General features: G+C 42.9%; 1 long non-coding RNA gene across 1 annotated transcript; it reads left to right on the top strand.

The window, feature by feature from the left end:
• The first annotated feature begins 6159 nt into the window (after window positions 1–6159).
• On the top strand, window positions 6160–7772 carry LOC109179849. The gene is made up of 3 exons (XR_002053987.1): window positions 6160–6520; window positions 7164–7236; window positions 7587–7772. It is a non-coding gene; the product is annotated as an uncharacterized LOC109179849 (long non-coding RNA).
• Window positions 7773–15331: the final 7559 nt, after the last annotated feature.

Raw genomic sequence — 15331 nt, 5'->3', positions numbered from 1 at the left:
ATAGTGGTGAGTGTGAGGGAAAATCTCCAACCAACTCTTAATTCCTTATTTAATTTAATTTCTTTAATTAAATTGAGGAATGTACCGGGACACCATTGTGTCCAGGTTCATGATTTCATTAAATTTCCAAATAATATCAAATATTCAAATTCCTCAAAATTTTATAATCCACATATAATTTTGATGGGCCAAGACCAAGTCAAACCCGCTAATTAGCAACCCAATTACTCCAAGCAGCCCGGTCCAACTAAATTAAATATTTCATCGTTTCGGGCCGAACACTCCAACATCCAATTACATTTAATTAAGCAATTAAACCAAATAAATATTTAATGGGCCATTTTAATTAACCCGATTAAATAAATACCAGTCTAATTAGCTTAATTAAAGTAATTAATTTAACAATCAATTATCCACCACGGTGCAACAATACTATTTAAATTTTCAATGCTTACAAATTGCCCCTTCGAGACTTGCTTGATGTGCCTCAAATGCAAAGGGAAGGTAGTCTCGAAATTAACCGTAGCAGTCCAAGAGTCCATATTTGTAGCAACTCAATACATGTCATTTAGACTGCAAGTGTCTATATCTGCATGTAGAAGCCCAGTTTGATAGTAGCCCATATTCAATATTCAGAACCCATAGTATATTCAACATCACATTAAAGGCCCATTTCTTTTCCTCTCCTTCCTTTAATTTTAATCAAATGTTTAATAAAAAATTTTTTAACACCTGGAAAATTAATGCTCAGCTTCATCCTACCATTTCGCTCAAAATCCCACCATTCATCCGCAGAATATGAATTTGATAAGGATTGAGAGCAACGACTTGATGGGATAAAACCTAAACATACTCCCATTCCAGCGAACTTGAGGACTATAAATAGTCTCCATGAATTCTTTTTCTTCAACCGAAGACACAGAGCTGCTTGCAACTGATTTGGCTGAGCCTTCAATTTTGCCTCTAACAAGGTAATTCTAATTCTTCCAGTGTACTATCTTCTTGTTTTTCTTGCTTTTATTTTGACAGGAGGAATAAAGGAAACAAGATATGTGAGGCATTGGGTAGAAACACCTGGGAACTGACCGTGTATTTCACCATTGCTTGAACTCACCGTCGACTGGAAATCGATTCTTTCCGGAATGGTTTGGTTTCGCGCCATTAGCCCTTTGGGGACGAAAGCTGCCATGTAATCGTCGGGCACGCGCTCCGGCGCGTTGCCGTTGCCACCGTATGATCGACGGAGGGTGTTGCTCCGGCACCCTTCCATTTCTACGAACGGAGTCCGAAACCACCGTCTCGGAAACAAACTATGCTTTGTTTCTTCTCCTCCCCCTTTGTTTAAAGAAAATTTCCCGTGCCCCAGGAGTTCTCCGTGCACCATAGAATCGTCGCCGAAGGACCAACTGCTTGGACCGACCGCCGGCGAGCTTGACAGAGAAGAAAGCTTGTTCAGACGTTATCGTCGCTTCGAACGCGACTACGCATCTTGAAGACACGAAACTCTCCCTCCAACCAAGTAAGATATTGTTTCACTGCTTCGAAATCTTTTGGCTGCTGGACTGTTTGAGTTTTTTTTTTCTGAGTTTTTTTTTTCTGCCATGCTTGAACATGTGCTATATGTATATATTGAGAGTCTGGGTGGTGCTATTTTCCAAATATGTAGACCACTTTGCGTGTGTAAGTGCATATACTTAACACATAGCATGGCCCAAGTAATGTAAATGCATATACGACCTAATGCTTCTTGAGTTCTGAGTCATGTGCCCCTTTTTTTTTTTTTTTTTTTTTTTTTTTTAATTTTGTTGAGAGGAAGCATATCGCATGGCCACGCTCTCTGTTTTCTTTTCTTATTCCGGCGTGCTCACATATATACGAAGCATAATACATATACCCATTGGTTCATGGGTTACTCTGTTGTGTATGCACTTCGTGTGTAGAACAGGTCCTTTTCTTCTTTTCATTGCTTCCTTATACCTCATCTTGCGTGTATCAGTGAATATACACGTGACTACCAGCCTCATCCTCTTTTTCTTGTCACCATTATTTGTGCGTACGTGTATACCCATTTAATGGTTTTGCTTTATCACTTTGCATGCCATGTTTAATGGTTTTTTTCTTTGCATGCTAACATATATGTATATAATATATATAATCCTTGTTTCTCATGCAATGTATATATATGTATATATGTAATGTGTAGCCCATCTTCATGCCTCTGCTTCATGATTGCGTGAATGTACACATATGTATATAATAATATATATGTGATGCACTAACTTTGATAGTGTTGTGCGTGTAACATATATATTATATATTTGCTTTGCATAACATTGTGTGGGTATATATATGCACACACGCATATAGTATATATATATATATATATATATATATATATATATATATATATACACGTGGTATGCGTATACATACAATATATATAATATGTTGCCTTGGGTACTATGTACATATATGTTACACGAGAATTTCCTTGAACACTTTCATGGCGATTTTAGACTTAGAACTTTTCCTTGCTTTACAAATTGTTATTACTTATGGACTTGGCCTCTTGATTTTCATGCAGATTCATACATCGCAAACCATCTTTGAACAATGGTAGTGTTTTGGGAAACCGTGGGAGCCGATCAGAAGAGGAGGCTCAAAGTATCAAGCGACGAGACTGGAAAAGATAGCATGTCGTTCATCGTTTACCCACCAATGGCGTCGAGAACTCGTCTTTCCCAGATACCGCCATATAAAGTGGAAAATTGGACCCATGACACTGACACCCAGCCATCGAAAACATGGGTTCTGAAGACCGGCTTAAGTCATGTGGACTACACAGACACACTCCCGACTTTAGGGAGATGGATACTTGAAGGTGAGGCTTCATGGAATCAGCACCCCAGCTTTAAAGGTGAATTTAGCTTCACAAAGGGGTATTGGGAATGGACTGAGGCTATACTCAGTCGGCATCGCAAACTTCTAGAGGATGTGACCATCTACGACGGCGTATATGCCTCTTTATTCACATATGACCGCTCGACGCCTATCGTCCAAGCATTCTGCGAAGCGTGGTGCCCCATGACAAATACCTTGCTTACATCCCTCGGTGAGCTTTCAATCTCACTTTGGGATATGCATGTACTTTGCGGTCTACCGATATCTGGCGACATCTACGATGAGTATGTTCCAACTGCCTCGCAATTAACAGGGGAAGACATCAACTCCGCCCCTCAATGTTGTAAGTATTTGTTCCAAGCATACTATCACCTTGGTAACCGAATTAGGCAACGAGGTGGTCGCCGTGGGCAACAGGAGAAAAGTCGTTCAGTTCACGTTGTTGAGTGGATAGAATTCTGGAGCAGAAGACCGCAAGTTTATGACAGGCCACCGCCTAGGAAGGAGGATAAGAAGAAGACTCGCCCGAGGATCACCCATAATCCAAGTGGCAAGATCCCAGCATTCGGGGGTTGGACCAGAACGACCAAAGCGCCTTTTGCTGAGCTTGGAATTCCCTCCGAATACGAGGAGGAGACCCATTTGGCGGCATACCTAAGTTGTTGGCTGTGCGTATTCGTGCTCCCCATCAAAGCAACGCGACTCATTCGAGCCCAAACATTCAAAATGGCTAGTCTAATGGCGACGGGCAAGACACTGAACCTCGGGATCCCCGTTCTTGCGAGCATCTACAATGGATTGAATGTAATATCGCACTCTAGTACGCCGGGGTCAGTTGATAGTCACTTTCCCATTCACTATGTGTATGGATGGCTGTCGTTCTACTTCGACACTCATTTCGCAAATGATCAAACGTCCGCTTCCCCGCTGATGATTGCCTACTCTGGAGAGGGTGGCGCGAGGTATTATGGACCAATAGAGGCTCGTCGTAAGATGTTCAAAGCCGACAGCGCCAATTGGCTCTGCACGACGCGCCGCCTAACTAAAGATCTCCACTTCCTCGATGATGGGGACGCACACTCTACCGACCACGAGTACCTCATGTGTCTTCGTTCTAACCACCTCATATTGCGATGGGCGGATGCATGTATCGCAGAGCCTTACACTCCTCATCGATTCAGCCGACAGTTCGGCTACTACCAAGACGGCAGCTCTGGCATACTGGGCAATGATGAACGTGAGGTCACGCTTTCGGAGGGTTTCTAACGTTGGCGCCACTCTACACTTAGGGGTTCAGGGTCGCGAGTGACATTTCCTGCGACTCGAGTTACTGTCACCATGAAGAAGTATTTCTCGCCGGGCTATAAAGATTGGTGGGCCCAAGTCCATGGGGACTACCTCGAGCGCAATATCAAGGGTTTAGCTCCTGAGGATCCAGCCAACGTGCAGCAGGAGGCTGGCACCGCCAAGAAGGGCAAACATCCAGTCCAGGGAGATGAACCACCACCCAAGAAGAGAAAGGAGCATATCATCTCGAAAAACAGGGCCGACGTGGTACGGTCGGACTCGGGTGATGAGGAAAGCCATGACCGTCACTGGAAACGGCGACGAGACAGACGTTCGCCTTCCCCAGTGGAGGTAAATCATTGTTCTCGCTTGTCCCAATGATTGCCGGTAGCACTTAATTTACCCTCTTTTACTTCTTGACAGGAAAATGTGGCGATACCTGCTAGTGGAGGGGCTGAGTCATCAAATAAAAGGGTGGCAGCCAGCAATACTGGAGAAAGTGGACATTCAAACAATGCCTCAGCATCAAGCACGCACCAGTCGGGGAATTCCCTCGACGAGCCACGCGTAGGTCAGCAAGATAGACCTGAGGTCTCTGTCTTTGATGGGAAAGACCTCGTACTGGAAGAATTTAAGGTGGTTGTCATAAATGTCTGGAACAAGCTTCGCAAAAAGTTGGACGACACCTCGGTAGAACAGATTTCATCTTTGCAAGAGAGCTTTTTGAACGCTTTTGCAAATCTGCGGAAGTTAGACATTGATATCTCTCCCTTGGAAACACGGGTTGCAGACATTTTCACGAAAGCTCAAGCCTTTGATAACTTAAGGTCCACAATTTCTGACAAAACATCGAGCGAGTCTCAGTCTTTATCCCTGGCGAAGGATGCGCTTAAGAATGCACAAGACGAGTTTAGGAAACTCAAGAAAGATCTATTGGGCCAACATAAGATGCTTAAGGCCACAAAAGATCGGGAAGAGGAATTGGAGAAAGAACTGAAGTTAGTTCGTGCCAAGGCAGAGGAATGCGACACTGCGATTGCCAAAATTACAGATGACCTGGGCAACGCCAAGACTGCCGTTTCGGAGGCTGGGGCAGAGGTCGCCCGCATTAAGGACCTGACTGTACTGACGCCAGAAGATGAAACGAGCTTAAAGGAGGCAAAGAGAGGCTTAGAAGCGTGCAAAGACGATATGCTTAGCTTTAGGCTTTTTTATTGACTGATACTCTTTGTCATTTAGTTTCTCTTTTGATTGCAAGAACTTTTGTTGTTTCGTTTCTAACTTTTGATAATTGAATGCTCCTCATTTATGTGCTGGTCCTTTAGCGATAATTCAAACAACTTTTCTTTCACCCGTTGAAGGATTGTCTAGATAACCCACTCTTGCAACATGAATTGGATTTGATTTTGTTATGACTGAACTTAGATAATTTGATTTCTAAGCTGCCTACGTACTCCTATAAAGGAGATCAAGTCAAACGTAGTTCAAATGATTTTTTTTTTTTTTTTTTTTTTACAAAGTAGAGCTGTTCACAGTTTAGACTCATGCGGGCCAGGCACTACAAGAAAAATCCCGAATCGCGACGGAATATCGCGACGGAAACTTTTCCGTCGCAATATAACAACGGAAATTGCGACGGAATACTTTCCGTTGTAAATTAACTACGGAATTCGCGACGGAAATTAATTCCGTCGCGATTTTTGGCGCAAAGGAAAAATAAAATCCGCGAAATCTTGGCGGCAAAATATTCACGACGAAATTTGCGACGGGTGTAAGTTACGTCGTCTATTTAGCGATGGAAAAGGCGACGGATTTACTTTCCGTCGCGAAATAAAGAATTTTTTTGTAAATTAATAAATATTGCGACGGAATAACGACGGAATTTATTCCGTCGCAATTGTGTTTTTAATTTTTACTTCAAAACGGCAGTGCTTTGTTTTTTCTTAATAATTATGAACATTAAGGCAATCTCTTTTATTTAGGGTTTGCTTCTTTCTATATTTCTTCAAATGAATTTGTCTCCAGTCTCGAGTGAGCCGCAACCACCACAACCTCCGTAACCTCCGTAGCCGCCACCGTAGCCTCCACCTTCGTAGCTTCTTCCTCGCAGCCACCACCTCCATAGCCATAAGCTATGTAGCTGCCTCCATTGCAGATTAGCATCCATGACCTCAACCTCAAGACCGCCATAGCTATCGGACGACAGCTCAAACTCCTATCCACTGCCTCTCCCTCGTATTCTCGCTGTCGTAGCCACCGTCTCCACCATCGCGCCTCCCCCTCAAATCCTCACCGTCGTAGCCACCGTTGCCACGCCCAGGCTCCAACTATTGTACGTCTGTACCTCTCTCTCTCTTTTGCAGATAACACTTGTAAATATGACTGTTATATTTTTCTTCATTAATTTGTATTTGGTTATCCAATAAGTTAGCCACCACCTCCGTAGCTAACTACTCTGGTTCCTCTTTCTTTTTCTTTAATTTGTGTTGCAATATGTTCTATTTACTGGTAATTAGCAATCTATCAATTTCAAATCATTATGTGAGTGTGTACTGCTAATTACAGTGCTTAGTGTGTAATGACTAATGATACTAATTGTAATGCTTAATTAATGATGCTCATTCGGTGATGTTGTTTTTCTGAAGAGATTGTTTCTAGACTTCATTTTGAAAAGGTTAAATATTAAAGTATTAATCTCTACTGTTTAATTTTTACTATTTGATTTAGCTTTATTTTTGATTAATTAATTAATTAATAATTATTATTGATGCTAGTATGCCACTTTGACATTGTGATGCTGAAAAGGATGTTGCTAAGAAAGCTGTAAAAATCATTTTTCTTCACTTTTGGTTGTTATAAAATGGGGATGAGGGAACCTGGTTACATACTGACTCTTTTTTTCATTGATATGGACATATGGTATGACTTGAGTGATTCAAGATGGCTTGTGTCTTTATTTGGTTGTTTTCTCGCAGGGATGGGAGTATTCCAGTTTTTTTAATCCAAAAGTACCTTGTGCGGAAGTTGGACTTCATGAGTGATGATGAGGTATGTCCCTCATCTAAAATGTCACCTGGAAATGTTGTTTGGCTCAAGTGCAATTTTGGATATTCATTGTACTGTATGCTTACATCCATTTTATACTCTGGTTTTGATGTCTTTGAAAGAAATCTAGAAACCAAAGCCTCATGAATAGCAGTGAGTATTCAACATGGCAGTGAGTATTAAGCTACTAGAGAAGAGAACTTACTTTTATGTGCACATATTATTCCTACATAATAATATTTAAATCCCTTTTACAGTGCAAATTATTTCTAATATAAATATTTTTATACTCCTTTTCTATGTTCTCTTTACTTCATTGCTTCTGATGTGAACTTATTTCATTGCTACTGCAGGACAACACAATTTCCAAATGGAAGACAAAAAATTAATTAATGTGGAGCACTGAAGAGGAAGATGTTCATAAATTCTCAGCAACGGCTAACAAAAATATGCCTTGGAGGAAGATCTTAGACTTTGGTCGTCATGTGTTTCATCCAACCTGTATCCCAGCTGATCTCAAAGATAAGTGGAGAACCATGTGTGGCATAAATAAGGTGCAACACAATTACTTAAATTGCGTTGCAAGAGATAAAATTCTGGATTGCAAATTTGCTACTCTTAAAATTCAGGCTTAGCAATTTCCATTCTTTTGTGATAATGCTTTGTAGTTCTTTTGTAGGCTAGAAGCTGGTCACTTGAAGGCTCATTAAATTTGAGAAACTGGTTTGGCTATGGTGATATATGTGATGTTTCATTGGTTTATGGCTAGGACCAAACATCGGATGTTAGCATTGGTTTGTCTTTGCCTAAGTTCAAAGGGTTGACTACTACAATGCTATATCGGATAAATGAGCATTGGATATTATTTTTTAGTTTACTATTTGTTGGTTATAGGTGGTAGATTTTCATTGCATGTATCGCATTTTGTTGTTTAGACTTGAATTGATTATTATTAGTTACTAAATGTGGATTGATGATGTATTATTACTTGAACTTAATGTGGATTGATAATATTTTAAAATTATGTTATTTTTTTAGAATTAATTGTTTTAGTATGTCATTATAAATTTATATTAATATTTTAAAAGCTCATATTACTATTTAAAAATAATAACTATAAATACATTTGTTTAAAAATAATTAAAAAATGCAACGCAATCGCGATAGAATATAAGCTTTGCGACGGAATATTTGTTGCACTAAATGCGACGGAATCGCGACGGAAAACAATTTCGTTGCCAAAATGCGACGGAAAAAAATAATATGGCAACGGAATATTTGTTTTCAAAATGGCGACGGAATTGCGACGGAAAAAATTCCGTTGTAAATTTGCGACGCCTTATTCCGTCGCCAATTCCGTCGCCATATTTTGCGACGAAATTATTCCGTCGCGTATAAAAATACGACAAGCCGATAGGCGACGGAATGGATTCCGTCGCAATTCCGTCGCAAAACGTGATTCGCGACGGAATTTTGCTGTTTCGCGACGGAATTTTTCCGTCGCGATTCGCGATTTTTCTTGTAGTGAGGAGCGTCTATGATTTGGGCCCACCCATAGACAAAGCGAGATGCATTAGCAGTTTAACCACGTGCTGCATTTTTAGTGGATGAGTCATTCATCAGATCTTCATGACTTGTGTTGACACCCCAAGTTTAAGGGTGGTAAAGCTTTAGGAACCTTCCATTAATCGGACCGATCTTCAAACCATCTTCACTAATTAGCTTATAAGCCCCACCGGTGTAAACTTCTAAAATCACGTAGGGACCATCCCACCTTGAAGTGAACTTGTGACCGGTTTTTCTCGTGACGATGATGGGCCTGCGAACAGCTAGGACTTTGTCCCCAATTTGAAAGGAACGGGTCCTTACCCTTTTGTTAAAAACTCTAGACATACGAGCTTGATAGCACTCCAAGCTTTGTTGCGCTTGCAGACGTTTTTCATCCAAGGCTTCTAACTCAGCCAAGCGTAACTTGGCATTCTCTTCATCAGTAAGACCCTCCTGTATAGCCAACCTTAAGGAAGGTATCTGGCGCTCTAGAGGCAAGACCGCTTCCACACCATACACCAAAGAATATGGAGTGCTTTGAGTAGGTGTGCGATATGTGGTTCTATACGCCCACAAAGCTTCTTCCATTCTGTCATGCCAGTCCCTTTTCGATTTTGAGACCAATTTCTTCAACAAATTGCATAGGGTTTTGTTAAAAGCTTCAGCAAGCCCATTTGCAGCTGCATAGTAAGCTGATGAGTTTCGCTGCTTAAAGTCAAAAAGCTTGCAGATCTTGTCCATCAACTTGTTGTCAAAGGGCTTCCCGTTATCTGTTAAGATATATCGCGGGATACCAAATCGATAGACGATGTGGACACGGAGAAAGTCTGCAACATTTTCTTTCTTCACCTCCTTCAATGCCACGGCTTCCGCCCACTTTGAAAAGTAATCGGTGGCAGCTAGTATGTAGGCATGCCCTGCAGATGACTTAGGCGTAATTGGGCCAACCACATCAAGTCCCCAAGCATCAAATGGCCAAGATGCAACTGTTGGGTGCAGAGGTTCTGGTGGTTGATGGATAAAGTTTGCATGATATTGACAAGCTTGGCACCTTCGAGCATAGTCTATGCAATCCTTTACCATTGTAGGCCAATAATATCCCATTCGCTTAATGTGGAAATGCAACTTGGGACCGGATTGATGTGCACCGCAAACCCCAGAATGAGCTTCTTGCATAGCTTGTAAAGCTTCCTCTTCCCCTAGACATCGGAGAAATATTCCATCAAAGGAACGACGATACAATGTTTCTTTATAGTAGATGAAGCGAGGAGTTCGACGCTTTATATCTACCCTTTTACGGGGATCTTCAGGTAACTTTCCATCAGTGAGGTAGTCAATTAGCGGTTGCCTCCAGTCGTCTTTGCCTATATCATACACTGAGGCAGTAGGAAGTTCAACAGTTTCATCAACTGAGCCGTCTTCATTAAAGATTGGTGGAACCACCCACCTTTGACATACTTGTATTCGGGCTGCAGGATGAGCAATAGTTGAAGCCAATGCGGCTAAGGCGTCAGCTTGCTTGTTTTCTTTCCTCGGTACATGTTCAATTGTGACGTCCCCTAACCATTGCATGAGTATCTTTGCATAGTTGTTATATGGGACTAACTCCGCCTTTTTCACTTCATATAGACCCAACACTTGGTTTATGATCAACTTTGAATCTCCATAAATGTTAATTCTTAGTTGCTTCATGTCAGCCGCTATTTCGAGCCCAAGTATCAATGCTTGATACTCAGCGATGTTGTTTGAACATTGCTCGGTCAAGGTGAATGAATATGGCAACACCTCGCCTTCTGGAGTGACGAAGACAACTCCAGCACCTGCCCCTTCTCTATGCGAAGCTCCATCAAAGTACATTTTCCATGGGGATAGGACTTCAATGACAAGCACATCTTCATCAGGCAAATCGTCAGACAACTCCCATTCAGCAGGTATCGGGTGGTCTGCTAGGAAATCGGCCAAGGCTTGCCCCTTAACAAACTTTTGCGGCACATATACAATTTCAAACTGTTGAAACAATAAGTACCACCTTGCGAGGCGGTCGGAGAGAACGACCTTTGCCATAACATATTTCACCGGGTTCGCTTTGGAAACAAGCCGGATGGTATGAGCCTCGAAGTAGTGCTTAAGTTTTTTGATCGAGAACACAAGTGCCAAGCATAGCTTTTCAATTGGGGAGTACTTTAACTCGTTCGGGGTCATCATTCTGCTGAGATAGTACAGAGCATTCTCCTTCCCCTTGTCATTTTCCTGAGCAAGCAAGGCGCCCACAGAACTGTCTTGGGCGGAGATATAGAGGATTAGTGGGCGACTGTGAACAGGAGCGGTTAGCACAGGCGGCTTCATCAAGTATGACTTGATACTTTCAAATGCGTTCTTGCATGCCTCATCCCACATGAACGGGATGCCCTTTTTCATCAACCGACTAAAAGGTTGACATCTTCCTGCTAGGTTTGATATGAACCTTCGGATGTAAGCCAACTTCCCTTGTAAGCTTTTAAGCTCATGAAGGTTTCTCGGCTCAGGCATCTTCATTATGGCGTCAATCTTTGCTTGTTCAATCTCGATACCCCTATGTCGAACAGTAAACCCGAGGAACTTTCCAGCAGCAACCCCAAAAGCACATTTCAGGGGGTTCATTTTCAGTTGAAACTTTCGTAGGCGGTCGAAGACTTGCCTTAAATGCACCAAGTGATTTGTGCGCAATTTCGACTTCACAACCAGGTCGTCTACGTAGCATTCGACCATTTTATGGAGCATATCATCAAATATTGTCTGCATAGCCCTTTGGTATGTAGCACCTGCATTTTTCAAACCAAAGGGCATTACTTTGTAACAGTAGATGCCTTTCGGCGTTCGGAATGCAGTTAAGTCTTCATCTTCCGGCGCCATGCGGATTTGATTGTAGCCGGAGGAGCCGTCCATGAATGACAGGATCTCATGCCCAGTCACGGCATCTATCATTAACTCTGTGATAGGAAGCGGGAAGTCATCTTTCGGGCATGCCACATTGAGGTCCCGAAAATCTACGCAGACGCGGATCTGGCCATTCTTCTTGCGCACAGGCACAATACTGGATATCCAGGTTGGATATTTAACTTCACGAATGAAGCCAGCCTCAATAAGCTTATTAACTTCTGTTTCAATCGAGGGAATGAGCTCGGGGCGGAAGCGTCGTTGAGCTTGCTTAACCGGGCGACACCCCTTCTTTACTGCTAAGCGGTGCACAGCTACCTTTGGGTCTAACCCTGGCATCTCCTTGTATGTCCATGCAAAGACATCAATATATTCTTTCAGCAATGTGACATAGGTTTCTTCATCTTCATCAGAAAGGAGTGCGCTAATGAAGATAAGACGAGGATTTTCAGGCGTTCCCAGATCAACTTCTTTTAATTCGTCCACCGCGGCTCGTACCCCTTCTTCTAACTCATGGGGTGCATCTTCTGCATCTTCCCCCTCAATCGGGGTCTCATCACACAAAGTGATATGGAACGACGATGCCACCTCTCCCTGAGTGGTTGGTGGTACGTCATCACTTGAGCCTACGCTTTCCTTATTTTCCTCTTTATGTACTCGAGTGTGTACAATGGTCTTCGGTTGGACTTTCAATACTTCACCGCATGTAACATGAATATATGTTTCTCGTCTCATACGAGAAGGAATCATGCTTCTGAGCCTTTTTGGAGGTTCCACTTCAGCAGGAACATTGGCACTGTCTTTAATAACTTGAACAGCTCCAAGTCGATCATGCATTGACTTTCTTTTTAGGGCTTTAGGACTTGACCCCAGTCTATCAAAGACTGAGCGTCGAGAGTCCGCCTTACCGATTCGGTCGAAGACTGACTTCTTTTTGTCTTGCCCCTTATCATTGGTAAGAGTGAGTTTTGGGTCATACTCGCTTCCCTCCGCGGAGATACAATTACTTGCAGCCCTGTTTATAAGAATTCGCACTGGTTTAGGGGGAACATAGCCCAACCCTTTGCGAGTTTGAGGTTCTTGGTGGCTTGCCTTGCCTTTACCACCGGCTTCTGGGATAAGCTTTCCCAACTTCTGTGGCTCGTTGGGGTTATAGCCAGCCTTGGCTAGAAGCTTATAAGCGTTAGGGTCGAAACCCTCGGTACGTTTGGCGGGGAGTATTTGGCCCAGTTTGTCACCACATTTCTCTTCAGATGATTTTGCTGCATTTGTTTTGAGTGTATCAATCCTTGCAAGCGGGAAGATGAGTTTTGTGTTGTGTTGATCTCCCTCTACAACTTGTTTTCCCTTTGACTTTGATTGGGAAGGTGGATCGTCATTGCTTTCCTCAATATCTTCAACAATAACTTTCCTTTTAATGTAGAACTTTGCATCCGCAAAGTAAGACTCAGCCTCTGTGAAAGGGCTTTCATCGGCGACAACCTTTTCAACTACGCCGTTCCTTTCAAACATAAGGCATTGATGCCAAGACGAGGGTACCACCCCATTTTCATGTATCCACGGCCTTCCAAGTAACAAGTTATAAGATGTCCTCGCATCTATGACATGGCAGAGGCACCTGAACTTAGGCTCCCAGTTCTTAAGTCAAGTCTGATGATGCCGATTGCTCTTTGCCCTCCCTGATTGAAGCCTTGTATCATTAGACGACTTTGGGCAAGCTCATCTGTAGATATACCAAGGTCCTTCACAGCTCGGAGGGATAGGATGTTGACAGCTGAGCCTTGATCAACCATAATTCTTTTGAGTTTTTGCCCACGGGTGTAGCCTTCAACAAATAATGGGCGATTGTGTGGCGTGCCTCCAAGTAACAAGTCTTCATCCTTGAAGGTAATTTCTGTGGAGTAGGAAGTAGCCTTATGCATTAACACTTCCTCATCCTCGATGTGTTTAGGAGATGAACATTCACCTCCATCTTCTGGCTTGTCATTTGTATTTAGGCAGGAGCTAGAAGTGTCTGCCCCTTGAAGATCAAATCCTTTTGGCATATATTGAGCCAAAGAAACTGGTGCTCGTGGTTGCTTGACATGCCCCTTCGTCTTTGATTTGCGGGCATGAGTACTTTTTGAGGTTTTCTCAACCCAACTTTTCACTATGTGCTTTTGATGCTTCACAGGCTCGAATTTCTTCTTTCTATGAGTGACAATCACCCATTTACCTTCGGATGCGTTATCATTCCGCTGCGGTTCTGAACTTTGACCGACAGCGTGCTTAACAATGAAGGGGAGTGGACGCTTCCGTTGTTTCCCATCTTCCTTTTCAGTACACAGCGGAGCGAACCGTCCGGGTGTAATCGAGATTTGATTTGAGCTCGCATTGGCATCGGCAAGCTCGATTTTTCCATCTCTGGCCAGTGCCATTACTTTATCTTTGAAGATAAAACACTTCTCAATCGGATGACCAAGAAGACGATGATACTTGCAATAGTATGGGTCATCCACCCTTGTAGCTTCCTCGGGACGTTTCATTTCAGGCAACTCAATGAGCCTAAGTTTAAGTAGCTCATCAAACATGGGAGATACATCGGAATCCATGAAAGGATAAGTCTTCTCATGCCTTTCTTCAATTGTCGGCCTTCTACCACCCCTTGACGGGCCAGAAAATGGTCTTGACCTAGGCCTTTCAGTTGCCTTAGTGAAGACTGTCATAGGAGTAGCCTTCACATTCATCACTTCTTTCTTTTCCTGCTTTGGAAAAGGTTTGTTCCACTTTTTAACTTCTTGTTTTCCAGGTGCATTGGAGGAGCTAGGCAAGTTCAATATGTTGAGCCCTCCGCTGGCTTCGATGCTCAATTCCATGTCGTGAGCACGACTGGATAACTCCTCAAAGGACTTTGGCTTAATCCCTTGTAGGATATAGGAGAGTTCGAAGTGCATTCCTTGGATGCACATCTCAATTGCATAATTTTGGGATATTCTTTCTTTGCAATTCAGGCATAGTTCCCTCCACCTTTCGATGTAGGTACCGACGCGTTCACCCTTCCATTGGCGAGTAGTGGTGAGTTCCAAGAAGCTGACCGTTCTCCTTGTGCTATAGAAACGAGTTAAGAACTCACGTTCCATATCATGCCAGCTATCAATGCAGCCGGGCGCAAGGTCAGTGTACCAATCAAACGCAGTTCCCTTTAACGAACGGACAAACTGCTTTACCAACAGATCGCCATAAGTCCCTGCATCATTGCATGTCTCCACAAAGTGGGCAATGTGCTGTCGGGGATTTCCTTTGCCATCGAATTGCTGGAACTTAGGAGGTTGATAGCCGTAGGGCATTTTCAATTCCTCAATTCTTTGTGTGTAGGGCTTAGTATAGGAATATGAAGGTTGTCCTTCATCCAACTTGCCTTTGATGGCCCCCATTATGTAGTCCTTCAATTGATCCACCGGTATCATGCCTTCGGTAACTGGAATAGTTTTCTCAGTTGCAGGTAAATGGGAAGCAACTTCTCCTACCACATGGCTAACATGAGGTGGTGGTGATTGCTGACCAACCTCTTCTTGCCCTTCAGGTTGCTTTCCTGGAGCCCGGCTTCCTTGCTCCTCCATGATGCTTCCTACCCTATTATCGAGGGTGTTAAGCC

Source organism: Ipomoea nil, unplaced genomic scaffold (assembly GCF_001879475.1).
Source record: "Ipomoea nil cultivar Tokyo-kokei standard unplaced genomic scaffold, Asagao_1.1 scaffold0980, whole genome shotgun sequence".
NCBI lineage: Eukaryota > Viridiplantae > Streptophyta > Magnoliopsida > Solanales > Convolvulaceae > Ipomoea > Ipomoea nil.
Note: the sequence above shows the minus strand (reverse complement) of the source record. Positions and strands in the feature narration are given on the sequence as shown.